Below are 24589 nucleotides of genomic sequence, written 5' to 3'. Positions count from 1 at the left end.
TTTGTTGAATGTTGAATATCATATGCTTCCAAGGACTAAAGATCCTAGGAAATTCAAATACTGAATGAAGGCAGTTGGGGAGGGATGAATGGGAAGATGGCATTGGGGAGGGATAGATGGGAAGATGGGAAGTGGCTTTTTTCCCATCTTTGTCCTGTCTGGGTCACAGTGGGACAAAAGGGAGCAGGGAGGTGTAGGGTGCTTATATAGAAGACACATACCTGATATTGGGATGTACCCTCTGAAGTGGGAGGCTTAAAGACTTCAAACTAGGAATTTAAGTGGAAACTATGCAGTGCAGGAGTAAGTCTCTCCCTTGACAGGATGCAGTATGGAGAATTTACTATTTGCCATGGTGCTAACAATGTGGAGTGCCCATCTTTAAGCCAGTTCCCCCACATTTCAACCCCTTCTGTTTCTTTGCTACTGTTTCCACCGTTTCCTTCTTACTGAGGTTACAGAACTTTCAGTTGACTCACTGTTACTTATAAATATTTTTTTTTACATCAAAATCACGTAGCTTAAAGATGATGATCTGCACTTGAAATCACCTTGCACATCACCTGAGATGCATGTGTTTCCCTCTAAGGAGTATGAGCCTGGGAGAGAGAACTGGCAATGATTTTGACAAAGAGAATGAGAAGGTCACAGAATAAGGCATATGTGCTGTGTGTGTGCATGTGTTTGTGTGTGCCAGGGAGAGGGGAAGGGAGAGGAGGAGGGAGGGAGGGAGGGAGGGAGGGAGGGAGGGGGAGAGAGAGAGAGAGAGAGAGAGAGAGAGAGAGAGAGAGAGAGAGAGAGAGAGAGAGACAGACTCAGGTACGATGGTGACTAAGATGGTAAGACGTTTACCAAGTTGACTTTGTAATCCATCAAGTATAAACCCCCAATCCCCTCTCTCTGGGTCACCAGGTTTTCCAGACATTCTGCCCTGTTCCCCGTGCATGGTGGAAGCACTAAGGAAGAATGGAAATATGGTGAATGGAAGGTATAGCTCTCCTTTGAGAGAGCTGTAGACTCCATAGTGACCTGCAGAACTCTGGATGTCTGGCAGTTACACCTTCCCTGGTATGACTTTTGTGGCTTTCTAGGCTCATCTTACTTGAGAAAGAATGCTACTCCCAGCCAAGGCTCAAGTTCACAGAGTTTCATCCTCCTAGAAGGCAGCATATGTTTTCTAGCTTGGACTTCAGTCCTTAAGTTAAGTTGACCTGCTAAGCTGGGAGAAAAAAAAAGATTAGCAAAAGTAAGGTATTTGCCAGGGGCACCACTCCCTCACTATGACCACACAACTTTGAGACCTAAGATTGGATTCCCTGAGGTTTTCTGCCCTGGTGGCTCTAGAAACTTCTGAGGAGCTATAGGCCAATGAAGCTGAGGGCCATAAAGAAGGCTTTGAAATTTTTTGGTGTTGGTAGGAAAAGTCCATCAACACTGGTTTTCAGTGCTGATGGAAAGGAATCCACAGTGAATGAGGCTTGCCTATCTATATCCTGTTCTTGTTGAAGTGTCTCCTTCCTCTTCACCTCTTATAGCATTCTTCTTCTTATTAATTTTAAACCATGTGTGTGTCCATGTAAATGTGCACATGGAGGTTAGAGGTCAGTTTCAAGTGTCTTCTTCTATGATTCTACACCTTACGATTCTGACAGAATCTCTCACTGAACCTGCATATCAACAACTAGCTAGACCGGCTGGGCAGTGAGCCTCCTGGATCTTCCGGTCTCCCCGTCCCCAGGAGTAGTGTTATAGGCACATAGCACCATGCCTGATTTTTTTTTTAATCTTTATTAACTTGAGTATTTCTTATTTACATTTCGATTGTTATTCCCCTTCCCGGTTTCCAGGCCAACATCCCCCTAACCCCTCCCTCTCCCCTTCTATATGGGTGTTCCCCTCCCCACCCTCCCCCCATTACTGCCCTCCCCCCAACAATCTAGTTCACTGGGGGTTCAGTCTTAGCAGGACCCAGGGCTTCCCCTTCCACTGGTGCTCTTACTAGGATATGCATTGCTACCTATGAGGTCAGAGTCCAGGGTCAGTCCATGTATAGTCTTTAGGTAGTGGCTTAGTCCCTGGAAGCTCTGGTTGCTTGGCATTGTTGTACATATGGGGTCTCGAGCCCCTTCAAGCTCTTCCAGTCCTTTCTCTGATTCCTTCAACGGGGGTCCCGTTCTCAGTTCAGTGGTTTGCTGCTGGCATTTGCCTATGTATTTGGTGTATTCTGGCCATGCCTGATTCTTAAGTAGGGCTCTGAACCAAGGTACTCATGCTTGTGGGCAAACACGTTCCTGAGGGAGTCACTTCTCCTGCCTATCTCAGGCTATTCTTTTCAGAATACCAGAGCTCAGGGCCTTCATGGTTTCCACTGTAAGGGTTTTGTACAGCTCATGGCTGGTCCCTCTTGTTGGGGTTGTCCTCCCAACAGAAGTTTTCACATGCACTGACTATGCAGATTTGGTTCTGTTTTAAGCCAACTTCCTTATTTCAGTTCTACTGTACATCCATCTACACACACACACACACACACACACACACACACACACACACACACACATATGCACATACTCATATATCACTATATATATGGTTTTCAGAATTTCAGAGCTATTAGCCTCCAAATCACGACTTGTATCAAACCTCCCTGGGTCAATGTCATGAAAGAAGTTAGCTGTCAGAATAGGACTGTTTGGCCTATATTCTTTGCAGAGCAGGAGACTGACTAATTTCAAACCATGAAGTAACATGTGATTATTAAGTGTTGGGGTGGGTACAGAAGAGAGAAGAAAAATCAGACGAGCCCCAACATCAGCAGGGAGATTTCATCTGGATTTCCCCAAATATGAAATTATTCAGAAATAATTCCAGAGGCTTTTTTCCTGCCTCCTACCAGCATGCAGGTGCAAATGTTTTGAATAGTCTGAATGGATAACTTATTTATACAAATGATTACTTTGCATAGTCCCTGTAGATGTGCCTATCTACTTTCTGATATCACTTCTAGGAGTTTCGAGATGCATTTGGTCCAAGGCCATGGGCAGTCCTAGTTTTATTTGGAAGATGTTTTTAGGAATGGCTGTCTGGCTGGTCACTCTGAGACACCCTAAGCTGCGTGTGAGGAGTGATGGCCACTGGATAGTGACCTTCTCTCCCAGTTCGGGTTTCCTTGCTGTTCTCGGTCTATGCTTCTATCAGTGTCACAGCCCCCTCTGCTCTGTTCCTCAATTTTGTTTCCAGATGTCAAAGACTTCTCATGTGGCACTTAGCCTATCCCGTGACTCCAGGCCTGGTGAGCAGCAGGGTGACCTTTGTGTCAAAAGGCCCTCATGACTTCCTGGACAACACAAAATCCCTACCTTTGTAGTGGGGTTTCCCCTCAAGTTTTATTCTGAGCCTTCAGCTTTCCCAGTATTTGATACTGAACCACAGGGGCTGACGACTGGCCCCTAAGATCCAGGTCTGTCACCATATTTTAGACTCTTTCATGGTGGTGTCTAGTTTTAGTTTGCTTTTCTAGTCATTTACTTGAGACTACTTGTTTGAGACAAGGTCTCACTCTGTAGCCCTGCTGGACTGGAGTTCAGCCATTCGCTGTAGCCATCCCTTCATTCACTTTATATTTAGGTACCATGATAGTGGGAATGGCAATCTTATGCAAAGCATAATGTATGGAAGCAACTGATAATTGTACAACAGGCTAACGGGAGTTAAAAACATATTGTGTGTTTGAAAATGGCTGAGAACAGATTACAACTCTTCTCACTGTCCAAAAATGCTAAGAGGTTGTGGTAATGTGCATGTTAATTAGTTTGATTTATCCATTCCACAAGGCATCCCATATCAAAGCACCATGTTATATACATTAGATATACACAATTTTAATTTGTCTGTTATAAAGAGTAGCACAGAATGGGGGAAAGGCTGCCTTAATTACGAAAAGCTTTTCCCAATACCGAAAAGAAAATTCTGGTTACAAAAAATTTGTCTGGTAGAGGTCAATTTTTGCTTGGTCTTCTGGACTTTTCTGAGACTGAGAATTGGACCTGAGAGGCTGGGAATAGTTTGATTCAAGAACCAGAGTGCCTAGGAGTTGGGGATTTGGCTCAGTGGTAGAGTGCTTGCCTAGCAAGCGCGAGGCCCTGGGTTCGGTTCCCAGCTCCGGAAAAAAAAAAAAAAAGAACCAGAGTGTGTGTCCCCACAGTAGGGTTGGGACAGTGTATGAAGCTGGTCACCAGGGAGATAAAGCCGGAGAATGAGAAGCAAGACAGTAAGCTGTGATAGGTAAGGCAGGGGCAAAGTGTGCTAAGCAGGAATGGAGGGGTTCTGAGTAGGAGTTTAGGGTAATTCGTTTTCTCTTTGGTGCTTAAGTAAGTTCTAGAGATATGTTCAAATGATGGAGAAAGCTTCTCTGTCTGTCTGTCTGTCTGTCTGTCTGTCTGTCTGTGTCTCTCCATCTGTCTCTTGCCACACTGAGCTCTTTTTAGTATCACCCTCCCACCTCCACAGTGAGGCTGTGTCTCACCTCAGCAGTTTGGAGGGTTTGCTCAGCAGCCCATGGGTGCAGAGATGTGATGGCAATACCCACAGAGTGCTCGGTGCGTGTGTGAGGACAGCGGTCGACCTATGACTTCCCAGAGAAACAGACATGTCACTTTCAGGGCCTGTGAGATCATGGCAGAGTCCAGGAAGACACCTGGAGTCTAGTCATTAAGGTTCAGAATTTGAGGAGGGTGGTAAGAGGTGAGACGCCTCTGATGTCTGACCTGTAGGGAAGGTGAAGAAGGTTTCCGTTCAGAGTATTTGTGTTTCTAGAGGTTTTACATACATCATATGTATGAAGCCTAGTTCCTTATTTGACTATAGCCAGGCTAATAAATGACTGACTTTCTGTCCCCTGTGAGTTTGACAGGAAGAGAGAGAGAGAGAGAGAGAGAGAGAGAGAGAGAGAGAGAGAGAGAGAGAGAGAGAGAGAGAGAGAGAGAGAATTTCTTGTTCCTGTTCAGCTTGTGTTAAACTTTTGTTTGTCTCTTACTACATACTGTCCCATTCCATATCATCAGGAGAGAATGAGAGACGGAAATACACACAAACACATATTCGCTTTCAAAGATGAATATAGGCTTCTAGTTAGGGACCTGTGTAAAGCAAGTGAGCATCTGCTTTTGTGTAAAACAAGGACATCACTACCATTGGCCTTGTAATGACATCAGGGCTTTGTCTGAGCCTTGGACCCCTTTGGCTTGCTGATCTCAGACAGACTCTTTGTTTTGGCCTTGGGTTAGCAGTCAGGTTCCTTTGCTTCTTTACCTTCGTGTCTTTCAGTAGACAAACCAAATCAGGAATTCCAGGGTACTGCAAATAGTCCTGGCTGGTCTACCTGCCATGTCCCCCCCACTCCCTTCTCTCTCTGTGTGTGTTTGTTTATGCATGTGTATATACACTTGATTGCATGTGCACATAGAGGTCAAAGGTTGACATTTTCTTTAATCTCTCTCTACCTTAGGTGGAGACTCTCACAAATTCAGCAGGAGTAGCTGGCCAGCAAGCCACAGGGAACCTGTCATTCCTAGTGCTAGGACTGCAGGTGCATGCTGTCATGCCTGGTGTTTTACCCAGGTGCCGGGGATCCACACTAAAGTTCTGGTGTTCGTACAGTAGGCACTTCACTGAGACATCTCTCAGGACTGGACTCAGGCTCCACATCTTTGTACAAGTCTGATGCTTGGCAGAGCCTTGATCTATAGGGAAGATGAGGCAGGTTTCTATTCAGAGCATTTGTGTTTCTAGAGACTTTAATATAGTTCCTGGTTCTATTTCCTTCTTAGCTGTCTCCCAGAGAATCTTAGAAGCATAGAATGAATGATGGAAATCTGTGATGAAAATGACACTCTGCCTGATTCTTCTTCAGGAAGCTACTCTGTATCTGTGTGAAGTATCTGCTCTGCTTGATGTTTCTATAGTTACTATTAAATTTTTTATGTGGGTTTACTATCTATCTATCTATCTATCTATCTATCTATCTATCTATCTATCTATCTATCTACCTACCCACCTATCTATTTACCAGCACTGTCTTGTTGACGTTGACTATCAGGTGAATGATTTAATCTCTCTCTCTCTCTCTCTCTCTCTCTCTCTCTCTCTCTCTCTCTCTCTCTCTCTCTGTCTGCCTCTGTCTCCTGAGAGAGAAGTACTGTTTTGGCTCTTGTTTTTCTTCTAGAAAGGTAAGTTTAGTCCCAAGTAAAGAAAACAATCAATAATTAATATGGACCCACTAATTAACAGACACTTTGTTAGGTAATATATATGTATTATTATATATGTATTAAATTATACATAATAAAATATATACACCTATGGAGATACACACACACACACACACACACACACACACACACACACACACACATATAAAATATCCACAGTGGCTGTGGCTATAAGGTAACATCCTACCTCTACCAATGCCCCAAATTGTCCCTTCTATGGAGTGTCCATCTAGCTGGTTAGAATATGAGTGTAAAAGGGATGGAAGCAGGAATAGACTGCCTCATCTTGGTAGTAAAAGGCCTATAACTAAGAGAGGCTGGGCCTGGGCTAGGGAGCCACACATTTTAGGCATTTGTTTTTGCTGTTCGTACCTCAGGACTGTACACCCCGGTAGCCCTTACCAGTGTCTGCTGTTTCAGGTGAAGGTGGAGACGGCTAAGATTGCTTCCCTAGAGCCCTCCTCCTACCCGTTCTCCCCCGGCAAACACCCTATGGTGGGTGGAGTTAGAGCAGCTTGATTCATCTCTCCAGCAAAACTCCAGCTGCCTGTTCCCCGGGGCCTCTCTCTCTCTCTCTCTCTCAGATCGGAGCTGATAAACTAATTGGGGCTAATATGATAATGGGCAATGATGACATTTACTGTTTTTTTAAGGCCCAGGGCATACATTTGCATGTTAACAGAGCCTTTGGCAGGTAGATAAGGTTGAATTGGAGGGGAGGTGGGTTTATTTGCTGGAGGTTAGAGAAGCAGAGCAGCTTTACAGAGCCACCTTAAACTCTACCACATTTAGGACGCCAAGACCTCCTTTAATGACTTACTTTCTTCCAAGACCCCTCCAAAGCCACCCCTCCCCCTCCATTACCTTTTGCACCCAAAACTTCTCTCAATTTACGTTGCTTAAACCAAGCAATAAATACAAGAGAATAGCTCGGCTGGCTGGCTCCAGTCCCATTTAGCAGCACAACAGTCATTGGGTTCTGTTCCTTTCCTGAACTTCTGAGTTGTGACCACAAACTCTTCATCTCTTTGCCAAACTCCTTCTTGTCTTCCAACAAAGAGAGAGGAGGCTCACCGATTTCAACAAACCTGCCTGGATGCTTTGCTCATAGAAGGCTGGTGTCCAGGAAGACCCCGAAGGGAAAGTTAATGGTTAGGGGATTGTATTTTTCCTAGCCAGGGTAGTTGCTCACCTGTGCAGGTGGAGAAACATGTGGAACCCAGTGAAGCAAGAATAGAAAACTCAGGCACCCTTAACTCAGGGGGTGGGGATCTGTGAAATCCGTAGATCCCCCTCAGCAGTTCACATGCTGCTCAGACTGTTGGCATTTTGGTTTCTCTTTTCTGAATCCTACAGAGAGGGTTCATAAACAGTAAGACCATCATGTAAGCGTTGAGAGGAAGGGAAGATGAACTGGTCAACTAGCCCTTGTCTTGCTGAGGAAGATTGTTGCCCAAAGACATTTCACAATGCCCCCTCCCTTCCAGGACCATCCCCTCCTCCAAGGTGCTTACCTGGGGCTGGGGGATAGCCTCTGAAATTGCCAAGAGTCACTACAAAGAGTGGGTCATGACTCCCAGAGATAGAATGGGCTAGAAGGTCCTTCCACGCCGGGTACCTGCACGGCCAGGGCAAAGATCTGATGCCATAGCAGAGGACTAATAAATACAGGTTAGAAAATGAGGCAGATGTTTAAGAGCACCTCCAACCCTCTTCCTTCATTTGCTTGCCAGGGACTTGGGTTTTATATGCCCCCCCTTCCTCACAGCATCTTGGGGAGTGAGGTGTTTTTCACCTGAAACTGTCTCTAAGCTGAAAAGTACAGTCACCACCAAATCAATTCCTCATCCATTAACAGGTTGTCTCTGTTCTTGAGACACAGGCATAACCTGGTTAGACCTGTTTTGTTTGAACACTAACGTGTGAGTTGGCCAGATGCAAATGAGCCAGTGTTTGTAATCCTTTATTTTATTTTTTTAAAGGGCTGGGCAGCCAATCAGAGGAGGGGGAAGTGACTTAGGGAATTCCCGGTTGGTGGCTTATTGCTTAACATCCTACAAAATGATTTTAAATTATTGTCATATGCATTTATCTTCACTCTGATGAGAGCTCAGACGTGATAAGGCCGTGGTTCCCCATCCCGGTAGGAGCTGGTGTGATAGCCTCCTGCCTTCTTCTCCATCGTCAGAGCCATAGAACTTTCCACCCCGAATCTTTAGGTAAATGAGGTAAGTCCTCGCTTTTAAACTTCTTTTGAACCTGGAATTCAAACACCTGTGTGGCAAGACAAGCTTGTCTTGAAGCAGACAGGTGAAAATAAAGCAGAGCCTCCCGGAGGCAGCTGGCAGTAAGCAAAGCTTGTGTTACCTGGGCTCACCCACCCGGTCTCGTTAGAGTTTATCTGGGTGAGAGCAGCTGGGCTACTCAGTGTGAGTGTTATCTGTGAATTCCCCACATTGTCTGGACTTCCAATCAGCAAGAGTCTAAAAGTCCTCTGGTTTCTCTTTGCCCATGTGGTATGACAAAGCCATTTCCCTGGGATAGATTTCTCTGGAACAAAAAGCAAACGGAGACAGGTGACTCTGATGTCGCTCAGCGACGAGCTGGCTGGCTGAGGGCTGGTAGGGCTCAGAGCGTATGGTCTCCCAGTCTAGAGGTGTCTTTGCTGATATTTCTCCTGACTCATGAGCTATAGGGAGAAGCCGATTCTCCTTTAGTGTATTCCAGTTTGAGGAAATAGGTGTAGATGGGTAAAAGAATCTATATTCACAATGGCAACAGGATTCAGGTGGCTAAGGTTAGGCAGATGGTACCCTTAAAAATGATCCTATGCAGAAAGGAAACTCAACTTAGGGAGATAATTTTACCGTATCACAAGAGGACAGACCAACCCTTTGTTTTTCCACAATGGAATACTGTGACCAGACAGGCAGACATGACTCACCAGCAACAAATGCCTTCGATGTAGGGACTCTTGGTTTTGTTTGTATACCACAAACAAGTGTTGGTCCCAGTGTGGATCAAGCCGAGAACAGTGAGGGGATGAATCTTGTTGGTTCATGAGGGCAACGAAGTGGCAATGTCGCGTTTGTTTGTTTGTTTATTTATTTATTTATCTTCCTTGGGACTCTGAAAGCCGCTGATCGTGATACACATTTTAGATGAAGTGTAAGAGTCTCTGAGTTTGAGTCCTCAGGTGTCTCCATTGTTTTCCCACATTGATCTCAGGGAGAATGGGGAGTTTGGAGTCTAAGATTTCTGATGGAAACATTAATTGGTTCTGCGAGGTGTATAATTGGTATAAGAATGTATCAAGACAATATCTTTCAATGATTAAGGGGAAGTTAGGGATCATGAATGACTGGGTGCTACTTTCCTGATGTCCAAGGAAGAGTCAATTTCTACAGAAGAGATAAAGATGATATTTTCTCTTCACAGAAGAGATAAAGAGAATTTCACAGGTAAGAATGCTGTTAGAATATGAAGCCATGTGGGACTAGTTTCTGCCTCATCGCTGGCCGGTGGCATTTAAGAACTGTGATGGGAGAGGCCAGAGTTATTTGGAAGTTTATAACCACATTTAAACACTACCAAGTATCACGAGTACCACCTCCCATGTTTCTATATCATTGGGTAGAGACGTTAAAAAAGCAATCTTGAGGAAGCTGTGTTTGAAGTTCTATGACCACCCATGACACCCATCTTTAAGACCTCTTCCTGTAGTCGTGGATACGGAAGTGTGTTTGACCCAGGCCTCATTTATGCAAAAGGTCCCAGAGTCAATAACATTTTTTGTTGTTGTTGCGTGTTAAAATTATATTACCTATAATCACACAAGCTTGCTGATGTTTTCCTATTATATTATTATACCAAGATTTCTCATGCTAGTGCTTTGGGCCTTTCTAGACCTCTAGAGACAGGCTCCACTTACACTCATGATTCCGTGTTTGTGGGTACCCTAAGGGTCTCCCATTCATTGGCTGTTGTTACTTCAATCCTCTTTCCATACCTTCAAAGGCCCAAGGAAAAAGAGAACTGAGACTTCAGCTATGTTCCCATTGGTATTTGGTTAGCTAGTTGGTATTATTAGTAGGTCAGAAGGTGAGCACTTTTGGGCCGTGTTCTGCTCTAAGGAAGTGGGATTTTGCTTTGTGGACTCTTACTAGGTTCTATTTTCTTCTGATATCCTCCACTCTTTGGGGATTTGAGAACTGGACTGTGTTCATTGCATTTTTTAACACGTAAGAATGTTTCACATTGTATCACCACACACGGTTGTGGAAGCTTACATGAGAGCTCTCTTAGTCTTCTCTCCCTTTGGACAGAGGCATCCCTCGGCCCTTTACAATAGATATGGCCTTTGAAGACTTCTGGGAGGTGAGGTGGGTTGGGTACTATAACACCAAAACAGAGCCTGACAACACACAGGTCTCCCGAATGAAGGAACCTGGATTTCAGTGCCACCATTTTGCTGGTGTTTTAAGCCATTTCTCCCGTTCAGCTGACTCTCCTCTCCATGGAACTGAAGCAACAGACTTTTCTGTTGTGGGTGGGGCCCCGGTTGGGAAGCACTGGCTTGGTGTTTCAAGACCATACACTCTGACCCTGCTTCGGTTACTATTTAACTGAGCACAGAGCAGTGGCTTTCACCTTGGGTAAGATAAATCTGTAGTGGGGTCTCCCTTGGAGCAGTGAGGCAGGAGGCTGCCACACTGCTCAACTTTCCTAAATTGGTTCCCTACAGGGGAGGGGAGAGGGTGGATAATTCATTTTATTTGATATTTTCATACTTAAATGTTTATAAAATTATTTTAAGTGATACAATTTGTTCTAAGGAGTGGGCATTTTGCTCTTATTAAAATTTGTGGTTTTTTTAAATGCTGGTCAGAATTTTAAAGGGCCAGGTATTAAGATATGCAGAAAATCAGCCACGTCATGAGGAGAATGGCTGTTCATGATAGCTTATCTTAGGATGGGACATAGTTTCTAGTCAAATGGCATCATGGTGAAGGAGCTAAGATGGTATACACTAGACAATTCTATCAGTCCTTTAAAGTCAGTTGATGAAAACTTTATTACCTTTCAGACAGGAGCAAAGGTCCTTCCCTGAGGCTGGCTCTGTCTTTGGAGTGATCAGAGTATACAGTACAGGGAGGGTGGTTGGTGGGACAATACTCACCATGACCTTGAGGAGACCTGGCAGGGCTGTGTGGCCCAGACAAAAACACTGTACCTCTCTGGGTTTTAGTTTCCTCTTTTATACATCTTGATTATTTTAAAGTTATATTTGAACTTACAGATTCTGCCAGCTGTGATGGCCCAGGATTTGGTGACCAACATGTGGAGGGTTGAGAGGATTAGAGTCTTTGAGAACAGAGAGAGGGGTGGCAGATGCCCCGAGGCAGGAAGATTACTGGGGGCTACTAAAGATCTCCTTTAGGGTTTTCAATGATGTATGAAGCTGGTACCTGGCACCTTCGGGGTGGGGTGGGGGGGAGGTTGTTCAGCAGCTAATTGCACATGCTATGGCATTCTAACCTATGGGGCCAGAGCTGGTGGGATAGCAGAATTGGGCGGCTTGTGATTCATGACTAGCATTTGAAGAGGTACCACAGCTACCTCTGGATCGGCCCAAGGTGAGCCTTCCACATATTGGCATCCACTCAGCCTGAGCTACATTGGTTTGTCCATGGGTGACTGAGCAGATGAGAAAGATATGGACCCTGTCCTAGAGGAAGACTCGATGGTAATCATGTGGGCGACAAGGCTGGTTGGGCCAACCTGAAGCCCGTACGGTTCCCAGATGGCTCAGCTCTATATCTGTAGCAGACAGAGCTTATAACCGGGTCAAGCATAGTGTCCCACTTAAAGAGGCTCCCAGAGTATTAATTGACTTGGTTTTAAAAGAGACATCCTGTTAAATGCTCCTTTGAAAATGATTTCACTAGCACCTAACCACAGTCTGTCTTTGGCTTGCCTTCCGGAGCTAGGCTTCTTATCACCTGGCCACTAGCCTCACCTGTATTCCCTCTCCTGATCTTCTCTCCTAGTCGATGGTGAGGGGCTTTGACTATTTGTGTAAATTATGATGTGTATAGGTGCCCCTAAACCATGAATTCTGATGACAGAAGTCTAAAATTAAAAGAGCAAAGATCCAAACAGATAACTGTGTTCCTGTTACAGGGACTGAACATCATCCCATTAACCCCTCTATTTTACTGTGAAAACTTATCTCAGATAACCTTGTCTAATGCACGCTTTTTTTTTTTTTTTTGGATGTAACTGTGGTGAAGTTGAATTGGCTTATCTGCTGCTTCTTGCTCTCCTTGTATCACAGACTCATGATAAGCAGACTCTGGGGCTAGGACCTTAAGGCAGGTATGAATATGAGAAACTTTAGTTACTATTAACTATTCCCCCCTGATACCAGCTTAACCCTGATGAGCCTCTCAGAATAAGAGGCTTTTTTTCTTGTATCTGACAACAGAGTGCTGAACATGGCCATTGTGCAGTTTGCCCCAGGATCTCTAGCCTTTAGCTAGCTTGCCTCAGTAGGGCTGGTGCTACAGTTTGAAAGAAGAGATGAGTAGATTTTGAAGGAGGAGAACTAATATCAGTTCTGTCTTCTAGGTGCCTGCTGGCCAGACTTATTTGGCTTTGTGTGGGCTGTAGATTTAGCCTGAAATTCAGCCTATGCCTAACTTTTTGTTTGAAGATTTATTTTTTTATGTATGTGAGTACACTGTGGCGTCTTCAGACGCACCAGAAGAGGGCATCGGATCCCACTACAGAGAGTTTCTGGGAATTGAACTCAGGACCTCTGGAAGAGCAGTCAGTGCTTTTAACCACAGAGCCATGTCTTCAGCTCTAACTTTGTTGTTTTTAAGAAATTAAAGAGTAGCTAGTTGCAATTCTGCCATCTTCCTTCTACTGGCCAGAGGCTTGTGGGACTTTGTGAATAAAGATTACTTGTGTCTGAAGGGGTGGGTAGCGTTGAGTTCTCATAGCTGGGGCCAGGGGTTTGTTGGGATGTGGTAAGATGAACACTGGGCATAGAGTCAGGACGCCTGGATTTAAACTGGACACTACCACTGGATGGTTGAGTGCCTTTGGGTGAATTCTGTAAATGTTAGCATCTAAGACTCTTCATCTGTAAAATGGGGCAATAACATTTACTGTGTAGGACTAGTAATGATTAAATTAAGCAAAGAATATGAAAGCACCCAGACAATGCTCATGAATAATTTGTAGTAATAATTTGTAGGCTGGGGCCTACATAAAAGCATTCAATCTGGGCATTGGAGCAGAAGGAATGTTAAATTCTGGTTTTGTTTTTTTCTTTTCCTGTAATGATTTTGAACTTTGACCTTGGGGAATAAAAACTGGATATTTAATTTTTACTGGAGGTAGTGGGTAACAGGAAATGGGAGGGTACGCATGAACGGGAGACCCCAAAATTGAGCCTTCTATTGAGCTGGCTTTAAGCTACAACACACAGGATGAGCTTTGGCATTTCTCTCCTATGCTTGGATGCCTTATATGTAGGAGGCCCTGGAAGAAATGTCTTTCTTCTGGTTGTTCACCAGACAATTCAGCTATGTGAAATGGTACTCAGTCCTATGGTTCTTGAGAATTTCCCTAGATATCTACTGAGCACTGCTGTAGAAAACATTGACCTTGGGCATTTGGAAGCTTTGGCAAGTGTATATATGTGTGTGTGTGTGTGTGTGTGTGTGTGTGGGTGTGTGCACGTGCGCGTGCACATGTGTTAGCTACTTATTTTGCTGAGATCTTGTGGGTAGGCCTCTCAGTGAATTGTTGAGATGTTGTAGACAGGTGCAAATCCTTTATAAAGACCCAGTTGAACAAATACTCTTTGCTGTTAGTAAAACTTTCAGAGTTCTAACCTTGTGTCCAAAGAAAAGAATTAGGGGAACCTAGGAAAAAATAACATTATTTTCAATAGCTTTAAATTATAATTTAGCATATTCTCTTAATATGAATATAGGCAAAGCTCCCCATTACTATTAGCTGGAACAGTAATTAGTTCCAAGAAAAATCATTAATATTTTTAAATCACATTGTACTTGTTACAGAAATATCAAAGTATCAACATCTTCCTCCACAGAGGTAATTAGATGTGGGACAAATGTTCTAATGTGTTAATGAAGCACACATTATAATATCACACATGTAGCATAATTGAGAGTGAGGCTCATAAGCCTTGACAGAGGCCTTGACAAAGGATCCATGGAGAATGAATGGGGGTGAGGATCTAGGGTACAGCATTCTCTTGCACAGGAAATAACCATTGAGTTGGTCAACTCTCCATATTTTCACCACAGCAGGGGCATGTGTTCTTTCTGCTTGTAGATGGCCTTAGCATTGTGGATATATTTGGGTGTAGGGCATAGAGAGGAGAGCAATGATAACACTAATATTAACAAATGCTTTTTGCTGAGTGTCTACTATAGGACAGGGTTTCAAGTATTGTTCAACGTTATATTTGTTTTATCCTCTAAATGATCTGTGAAGGCAAGATCATGGGGCATCCAGAAAAGAGCATTCCACACAAATGTTAGGGCTGCTGTCTTGGAGGCAGTCGCCATTAGAGGCGACTTATATGGTTATTTAGGTACGGCCTGTGTTACACAGAGTCTGCTTAGGAAGACTATCCGGTTTAATGCCCTGTTGCTATGCTTTTGACTGGAATATTCATATATTCATACTCTCTCTCTCTCTCTCCCCTTCCTCTCCCATTCCCTCTCCCCACTATGTAGCTAGGACTGGCCTGGAACTCACTATGTAGACTAGGCTGCCTCACACTCCTTACCCTCTTCTGCTGTCTGAAGTGCTAGCATTACAAGCATGTGCTATCATAGCTAGCCTAACATATTGGAGCTCTGCTTTTCCATTTTCACTGAGACCTGCATTCTGTAGCTTGTGGTGGCTTTCATCATAGTGAGGGTTTTGAAATAGTGACAATTCCTGGCACCTGGTAGTCTGGGAAGTTGTTTTGGAGGTCCTCAGTACATGCTGATCCTCCTCATCAAAGTGACCCCAGTGTAAGCCTGAGGCTTGGCTCAGAAGAGGGGAGGTAGAGTTGCAGAGTTGGTGAATTCTTGATTTGAGTTTACCCTGAAAGTTCCCTCCGAAACAACCAGGGGAAGGGCCAAGTCATTATTAGTATCATGAAGTTTAATTCCTGGGAAAGCCTTCGTGGGATTGAAGTGCTCACTATCGTGGTGGATTTTCATTCCTGAATTTCGAGAGAGCTTCTTCCACACATAGACCACTGAGTTAGGAGAAGCAGAGTCATGTTCTGGAGGGGAAATAAGACCCAGCGTACTGAGGGGCTGGGTTTATTTAGAAATTAATTAGAAAGAATCTAGGGAGGAGCCTGGGTTTCCTGCCTCCATCATTGAATGGGTATCTGAACAGGAGAAAGCTACATTTTGAAAAAGAAGTCACCTTCAAATTCGAAAGGACATCCAGGAGTAATTTGCTTCTGAAATTGCAAAGATGAAAAGAGACCCTTGCAAGATTCTCTGGGATTTCCAGACTGAGTTTGTTGACTTCAGCTTTGTCCCTGTGGTGGCAGAAGACAGAGAAAGCTTTGCTGGAATTCTCTTGGTGGAAACTGACACATTCTGTTTCTTTTGGTTCTGTGATATTCCTAGTACTCGAGAGTCTTCCCTCAGACTTCTGGTGCCCTCTGAAAGAGCTATAAATTCTCCATAATTTTCTTCAGTGTTTCCTGCTATTATTGGGGCTCATTTGTTAAGGCCAATAAGTCTGAGGTGGCTTCCAGCAGCCACTTCAACCCCTGAGTCAACCTTGTGCTTTCAACAGAAGCCAGATTGAAAGGTTTTTGTTTGGTTTGGTGTTGGGGGTTGAATTAAGGGGGTCTTACAAACACAACATGTACCTGTCACTAGGGGATATCTTTAGCATCTCCTCTACTCAAACTTAAGTTTTCATGAATATGTTTGGGGGACCATGAGTCAGCGTGTAGTAGATCTAGACTATTTGCTCAAGGACATCTTTCCTTCTACAGCACAAGATGACCACTGTGTCTCTTCATCACATTTAGGGGGAAAATGTCAATGAGCCATCTTGACTTGTTTTAAATGAAAAGCATGAGGGCCTTGGAGACAGATGTCTCCCTTTTAGTGATAGAGACGAACCATTTCTAAATCTCTAAAGATCTACGCTGTGTCCCCACCCATTTTCTAATACACGTACAGGACACCCTGTCTATTTGAATTTCACTGTGCCTTTTCATTTGTAAGATGGAGATTTTAGTATGTTCTGTTTGAAGTTCTCATGAGGATTCCAGGAGATAACTAATGTATGGTTTGGCTCCATTCAGACTATACACATACTTGATACATATGAACTGCCTTAGTTTGTGTTGTTGCTTTGTAATTATACAGTTTGTGAGATTTCAGACTGGTGGCTGTTAGCTTGACGTTTTGGTATTTTCCTGGGAGGAAACTTGACTCTTGAATTGGTCAAATCCATTGTCCTAGTCCATCCGAACCCCTCCCTGCCTCCAGTCCCCACCCCTTACTTCCCTCCACCCTTCCCGCATTCCTGTGAGTTGGTCTTATTTATTTTTCAGTCAAGGAAGGGTGCTGTTAAACCTTTTCTTTTTCTGCTGCCTGATTTGATGTGAGGAACTCCACTCCCTACCCTGCTCATGACAAGAATGCTTGGGAGTGCTCAGCCAGCCATGTCCCACTGAGCTGGATCACCCTGTCCTTAACACTCAGAAGAGAAGGCACAAACTCTGCCTGTTCCACAGCCCTTCCCTGCTGCTCTCTGACCCTTTAAACTCCCCAGTGATAATGGGCCTGTGGTCCAGAGAAGACTGGGGCGCAGGTATTTTGTAGGGAGCGATGTATATTGTCCATGATTATGTATGAAATGAAATATGAAGACACTTCCTCTGACCGTGTGTTGAAGGCTGGGCGATGATGCCACTGACTAATTGATGTCATTCATCATCTCTGTTGAATGATATGTTTAGGACTTTGTGGCCTTTTAAGGCTTAACTCATGATGGGTTTTCGACAAACTAATGAGAACTGAGAATACCATGTTGTTTGGTTTACAGAAGAAATCACACCTTGAACTTCTCAGGTCCTTTTCCACCTGGAGCTTGGGACTTCAGAGTTTAAGGCAGAGCATGAAGGAGTTTCTACAGCCTGGTATTGGTATAAGTATGGCCAGCCTCATTTCTGAAATTGGAATGCCATGCATGGTCTAGGGCCTAGGGCTTTTCATCCTGTCTAGATGGTGCACATCTGTGGGAGAGGCTGCACTGAGACGGGGGATGTCTGTGCTGAGTCTCCACTCTAGTTGGTAACCCAGAGACCATATTTCTTCCCTGAACACCCTGCACTTCAGAAGTCAATCAGTTGAAGAGTGTGGTTTGGGGTTGAATCACCTCCCAGGAGTCCCTTCTTCACCCTTGTTCATCTCATTCCTGATCTGAACCTGGCTAGCTGGAGGCTGGCCATATCACTCTGCAGACCTTGGACACCCCTCAGTGCCCTTGCAAACCAGCCAATGGAAAAGTACAAAGTCTTCTGGCTCCTGGGCTTTGCCAGCTCCCACTGGCCTATTTGATACCTCCTTTTCTTCAGGGGAGTGGGAGGATAGCATCAAAATCGAAAGGACAGGGGTTTCTCTGGTTTTATAGGAAAAACAAATTGGCAAGAAGGCCGAGTCAAACCAGCTCAGGCTGTCTGGGCAGATGCCTTTCTTTGCCTTTTTTTCTGTTTATTTTCCAACAAATCAATGCTTAACTGCATTGTTATCGGAGTAGAGCAACAGGTGCAAAAAAATAATCCTGCTGCCAACTCAAATGAAGAGGTAGGGCTTATCCCCTCTGGGAGGTAATCAGAAGATAAGAGAGGCCCCTGCCAACAACTGAATTAGCAGCTCTGTGTACGGTGGGTTTTATGTTAACAACCCACTCCTAACCCTGACACATAAACATGCCATTGTCTAGAGAAGAGACTTTCAGCCATGCTGACAACCAGCTGCTTTATTCTGCCCCAAGTGGAGATTGGTTTTGGCTGAGGCTTCTTTGTGAAACTCGGAGGCATTATCCTGTCTGCCAACTCCATGTCTAAGTGAGGGTTTTCTCAGAGGCCAAGGGTATGGGGTTGCTGGAGAGGTGAAGGACCTGACTTGCTTTTTAAATTTGTTGAAATGCTTTCCAGGGCTGCTTCTCCTCAAATCCCAGAGAGAGTTGCCCGGCTGGCCCTGCTCTTGCTCGAATTCCATTACCAGGGGGTGAATGTGCTCAGGGGCCTTTGGAAAGATCTGTTATTGTTTTGAAAGTGTGTCTTGACTGACAATCTATTAGTGCAGGGCTACATCTGTTGTTGGCTCCCCCCCACCCCCAGCATTAAGCAGATGCAGCATATCTAATATGTATGTTAATTGGAAGAGACCAGTAAATACTTGTAATAGTTGACCAAGCATTTCTCAGAAATAAGTTTCCTTCTCTTGAAGGCTGATTCATCAATTTTGAAGGGTGTGAGGCTTAACACCTGGGTGGTTAAATAATCTTTTAAAAGTGGGGGTGGGGCTAGGTCAGGTCAGGGGTCACAGCAGCCAGTCATAAGAACCCTTTGAAGTAAAACAACACCAAAACAAACATAAGGGCCATCTAGAAATGCTGGGTTCTGAGATCAGAGCATCTGTTTAGTCTTCAGGGATGCACACATCTCTGAGGTAGCTATACAACTATGAATATGGCAGTGTGGGGGTCCTGCATCATGCAGGCCAACAGTATAGCAATGGGCTCTCTACAGACAGACCGAACCTTGAATCCTCCGTCTCTGACCTTACATGGGCTGTTCTCATGGTTATGGACATTTCCTTCAAGACTAATGTCTCTAGGAGTTAGTCATCTGGTAGTGAGAGATTGAAGGAGAGCCCATGAATGAGTCTACAAAGCAGACATTTTCAGCTGGGAGAGAGCACTCAAGGACTCTAACAGAAGGGCTTAGAAGTGCAGACCCTGGTTCAGAGGTCTGGGTAGGATCCCATCAGTTCTTCCTTGGGTGATAAGTACACTCCACATGAGAGTCAGGTAGCCCCAGTTTCTCAAGTTAATTTGGAAGGTGGTGGTCGTAGGAGTCATCTGGGATATTCCAGCCTCCACATCTCTTACAGACCATCCCAGGCTGCAAGAAGAACTAGGCCTATGTCTTTATTATACTTTCTTTACCTTATAGTCATTGCACTTTTAAAATTCAGAGGGGGCCATAGCACGGAGACAGATTCTTGAGCTTCTGAGGGAGTAAGGACAATGTCAACTTCTTAGAAATGACTCACCCAGGACGTGGCTTGGTTCAGTTGCACTGGAGAGAGACAGTAGAGCCTTTCTTGGTCCGAGTGGGAGGCATCAAGATAGCACCCAAGCCAGGTAAGAGAACAGAGTTGAAAACTTGCAAAACCTTTTTCAGAGATGGCACTTAGGTTTGCTAACCTGTGTCTACCAAGAAGTTTCCTTAAAATTCTAATCTCACATGAGCACAGAGCTTTATTATATGTTTTGTACTAACTATATTGGTATCCATGGTAACTATAATGGTAGCCATAGATCTTTAGGCATAAACAGCTGATCCTTAGAGGAACGGAGGCCCCCAGAACAAGTTTTGAAGCAGAAGCACATGCACATCTCTGGGGTAAGAAGAGAACAATTACTTCTATGGAGGCCTCAAAGGGTTTTATGACCTTTGGAGATTCAATCTTGTCCTGACTTGTCATATCTGAATGAAATTGACAGAGGCTCTGTGGGTTATTTCAGACAATCTTGTGTTTTGATCAGTTTTGGTGCCTGCCACTGTCTGTATGCACCATCTTGTCTGGGTCTGGCACCAAGGCTGATAGAGGTCAGCACGATGTGACTATTTCCCAATGCTTACTGCCAATACGGTGTATCTGCCATCGAGCCACCCTCTCTCTCCCCAAATTGTATCATCAGCCATGAAAATGCTCAATGTCCCAGGAATAATACTTTGGGTGTTGCCCTCAGAAACAAGAAATGTCTGCCTCAAAAGACATTAGGAAGATAGGAAGTTAGCTATGATGTAACTCTAAGAGGGTCACATACAGTCTCCAAGCTCCATCCCCATTTTGGTTAATTCATAAAAAACACAAATTATGGCCTGTGTTCTATTTAGCTACATTTCACATGAACATGAATTTTCTTTTCTCCTGCTTGGGAGTAGTTCTTTGAAAAGAACAGTCAAATTGAAACGGGAAGTCAGTAGGAAGCTCTTGCAGCATCTGTGCGTTCACCCACTGGCAGCTCTGATTAAGGATGGAGAATTGTCTGGTGGCTGCTGCTGTCACAGAACAAGTAATTATTTAAAAGACTTAATTACTCTCTTGACTGGAGAAGCAATGTGTCCCATGGCAGCTAGTTCTGAGGCAGTGTGAGGAGTGTGGTTGAGCTTAGAAGAAGGGAGCTGTGAAGGAGGTACATTGTGGCTTTCACTCTCAGTTCCCTTGGACTGACAACAGGGAATAGAACTGCTAACCCTGATGATAAATCTGCCCCATGGTGCAGGGCCTTCTCAATCTGCTTCCGACCTTGTGAGAGGAGTAAACAATATACCCTTTGATCTGGGATCTAATTCAGGTAAAGCAGCCATGATTTGAGGCCAACTCGTTTCTTAAATACTAAGTTGAAAATAACTCTGTGGAGCTATCAAGAGGGGCAGCCACATCGTATTGGTATGTATGCATGTGTATATATGTATCTACTTATTGTACACATATATGTGCTTGTGTATAAGCTTAATAAAGGTATGAGGTAGTTCAGTGGTACAAGAAATGCTGTGACCACATTTGAAATGAGACTGTGGGTACAAATGACTCAAGGGAGACTCTAAACTCTCCTGAGCATTGTTGTTAGACTGAGTTTGAATTCTCATCTAGTTCCAATCTTGATGAGCCCCATGACCTTGAACAAGTTGCCTAACTCCTCTGAGCCTTCTGTTCGATGGCGTAATGCATTGTAGAGTTGTGGTAACCATCAGCATCCACTCAGATAATGGCTCATGACTTTCGCACATAGCTGGCACATTTAAAATATTCTCAAAGTTTTAGTTACTGTAATATAACAAAAATAATTTTTTACAGCATTTGGTCCTTATTGGGTACCCTACCACTGAGCAAAAGAAAGACCTGCTTCTAGCTGAGAAAGTCCATGTTGGCCTTGTTTGCCATTTCTGGGAGAGTCTCTGCATGGTTCTAGAATAGAGGCCAGTGGGACAGTCTTTGCCCTTGATAGGAGTTCTGAGGCTGGGCAGAACTTCCTGTGAGATACCTGGTCAGAATCCCAAAGGTGTCTCCTTCCTTTGTTTTTCTGTGTCTATATTCCAGATTTCAGAGCCCGATCTTTGCAGCCATTGGATATTCTGCATTAAGGGATCACACAGGGCAGAGAAGCTCATGGCCATGTTTTGTTAGAGCCATGTGGCTCTCCCTATCTATGCTCATTCTAGCACAATAGCCAAGGGCTGTAGGCATGCAAAACCTGTGGTCACATAGAGCTTGGGCATGTGTGCCCTTGCACTGAGCTTGGCAGCCTTAGTCTCTGTGTGGTTGGTGAGAGGTGAGGGAACTGGTGGGATGGGGTGATGTTTTTCAGTCCCTCAGGCAAGAACTGTGCCCAAAGGCAAATAGCATGACTTCTGTGAATAGTCCAGCTGTTGACTGCTCAGCTGCTATATCAATATACTGTATCCACTGAGCAGCACCAGATGGGATAGAGCAGGGATCCGGAGAACAAGCTCAAGGCTTGGCTGGTCTAGCAGCTGGGTCTGGAGAATTGTGCAGATGACAGAGGTCCAAGGTGTAGTTCGAAATGAATTCGGTGCTCAGTTTTCTCCTTGGAGGCCCAAAATGATGAGAATCATAAATATTATTAATATTATAATTTTAAAAGCCACCTAATGTTAACAAAGTATTTATTATGTATCCAAAACCTTAAGCTTGTGTTAGCTGCCCCCCTTACCCACATTTTTTTACACAAAAATCCTAACAGAATATCCTCATATCATAAATGAGGAAACAGAGGGTCGGAGAGATTAAACAACTTGTATGAATTTGCCATGTTAATAGTCTAGCAAAGCCAGGACACCTGACTCCATAGCCGATGGCTCCCAGACTCTTGTGCCCTCTTGTTTCTGAGGAGTCTGGTTCTACCCCAAAAATGTCCCTAAAGCCAGACAATGTCCAGCTTAAGAAGAGCTTCACCCTAAGAGCTAACTAACATCAGGCAGTGGTCATACAGATGATGCTTGAGTCCTTTAAACATTCTTGATCACTTTTGTAACCTCCACTTTTTGTCATATGGGGAAACTGAAGCTGTAAAGGAAATTCTACTTCCCCATAATGAACATGGCCACCAAAATCTCAACCTTCATGGCATATGTAATGATCCTTGGCATTTAAGGACCATCTTGGAGGTTCAGTAAGTTGAGCTGGGTAGGAATCTTCTGATCCTCTTGAATATGTCCTTCAAGCTCAGAGCCAGAGAGACACTGTTTCTGTGGCTAGACCTCACCTTCTCCCATGTGTAAACCTCCTACCACCAGCAGCAAAAATCTAAGACTCTCAAATTTTAGTCAGATCAAGTGTTCCATTCCTGCTATGTGTGTTTTTCTGAAGTGGTCCAGTCTGTATGTGGTGACTAGGATGGCCATCCTCTGGAAGAGAAGGGAGCCTTTGATGAAGGCCTAGAGGGTACATGGTCCCGGAGCATTATGTAAGCCCAGAAGCTCCTGTGGTTAGCGTCGTAGGTCTTATGTTGCTTGCCCCAGCTGTCACCTCCACAGGCCTTAGTTTGAACCACAGTTCTCAACCACGGGTGACTTTGCTCCAGGAGACACATCAAAGAAAGAGAGAGCTTCCAGCATGTGGAATCTAGTGGGTAGAAACCATGGGCACTACTGTGTGAAGACTTCCACACCAAAGAATGTCCCAGCTCTACCTGCATTCCTGTTTCTTACAACAGGATTCACAGTGGGCCAAGGAATGGCTCCTTGACAGATGACTGGGTAAAAAAAATGTGGTTCACATGTGCAATAGACTAGAGTTCAGCCATGAAATGAATGGAATCTTATTTGTGGCAATGGGGATGGAACTGGAGGCCATCACGGTGAGGGATAAACCCGACATAGAATGACAAACACTGAATGTGTGCTTCCACTCCTTGGTGGTCGGTTAAATAATGATCTCATAGAAGAGAGAATGGTGGAGTTAGAGACTAGGAAAGTAGCAAGGAAGGGGGCAGAGAAGAAAAGGTTAGCAGGTCACAAAATGCAATTAGAGGAAGAATTAGCTCCAGTGTTTTTCGGAACAATAGTGTAACCACCGTCTACAATCATTCATTATATATTTCAAAGCAACTGGGGCAGAAGCATTCCAAACACAAGCAAATGACTAATGTTGGAAAGGAGGAAATACTAATTATATATTTTATACATGTGTGAATTGCCAGACTGCACCCTCCAAAATATGCACACATGCTAGGCCTTAATTAGTAATTTCAAGAAAGAATCATTCAGCCCCAAATTTCAGTTGTGGGAGTGCTGAGAAGCTGCTGATCGCCTCTTACAGGCATGAGGAGGGTCTAGTCCTTTGTGCCTCTGCCCTGCCCACTCACAGAGCCATCAGTAGCCATCCCTCAAGCTGAGGATGGAGAGAAGTGAGTCCTGTTTCCAGGTCACCTTGTACACGTGGCACAGGAAGCCTCACTTAGCCTCTGATGCATAGATCCAGTCCTAGCACAGGTGAGATGTGTTATAGCAACACCTTGACATTTGCTATTTAAAGAATAGAAAGATAAGGCTACTTTTAAATTGGGTGGTGTGCACACCATGCATCGGATTTGGACACTTCTAAAGCCTCTCACCCTCATCATTGCCTGGGTTCAGAATGAGGGATAGATTCAAAATCACAGAGCCAGTTGGCGTCTGGAACCTAACTGGGGTCCTGCAGATCCTAGACTCGACTTCACACATTTACTATTACTATTTTTTTTTTTTAAGGAAAGCTATGCTGAAGGCAAAGCAGGGAGCTGAAAACAAGCCCTAAATAATCTTCGCTTCTTTTAATTAAAAGGGTAGCTTTTTATACTCCATAAACCAATCAGTGTACAGCATGGGAAGTCTGTATTACTACACGGGGGTGTGGGTACGTTGGCCATAATCGGGCTTTTTTATAGTTCTCAAGGCACATTTATTATCCATTATCTCATTTGATCTTCTCAACCGTCCTGAGAGGCTG

The 24589-nt window shown here is 44.3% G+C and overlaps 1 protein-coding gene and 1 long non-coding RNA gene across 5 annotated transcripts in view; one reads left to right on the top strand and one right to left on the bottom strand.

The window, feature by feature from the left end:
* Positions 1-5465: 5465 nt before the first annotated feature.
* Positions 5466-8157, bottom strand: LOC147995609 (uncharacterized). Its single transcript, XR_015684521.1, has 3 exons — positions 7781-8157; positions 7459-7616; positions 5466-5738 (listed from the first exon to the last, which is right to left on the bottom strand). It is a non-coding gene; the product is annotated as an uncharacterized LOC147995609 (long non-coding RNA).
* A 205-nt stretch (positions 8158-8362) lies between these two features.
* The window catches only part of Ehf (ets homologous factor), a 40125-nt gene continuing 23898 nt past the window's right edge, over positions 8363-24589 (top strand). For 2 of the 4 annotated variants that reach the window (NM_001429956.1, NM_001106493.3), the window contains 1 exon segment: positions 8363-8494. The gene's annotated coding sequence lies outside the window, so the exon portion shown is untranslated. 4 annotated transcript variants of the gene reach the window in all.

This window comes from Rattus norvegicus, chromosome 3 (genome assembly GCF_021556685.1).
Source record: "Rattus norvegicus strain SHRSP/BbbUtx chromosome 3, alternate assembly SHRSP_T2T, whole genome shotgun sequence".
Classification (NCBI taxonomy): domain Eukaryota; kingdom Metazoa; phylum Chordata; class Mammalia; order Rodentia; family Muridae; genus Rattus; species Rattus norvegicus.
Note: the sequence above shows the minus strand (reverse complement) of the source record. Positions and strands in the feature narration are given on the sequence as shown.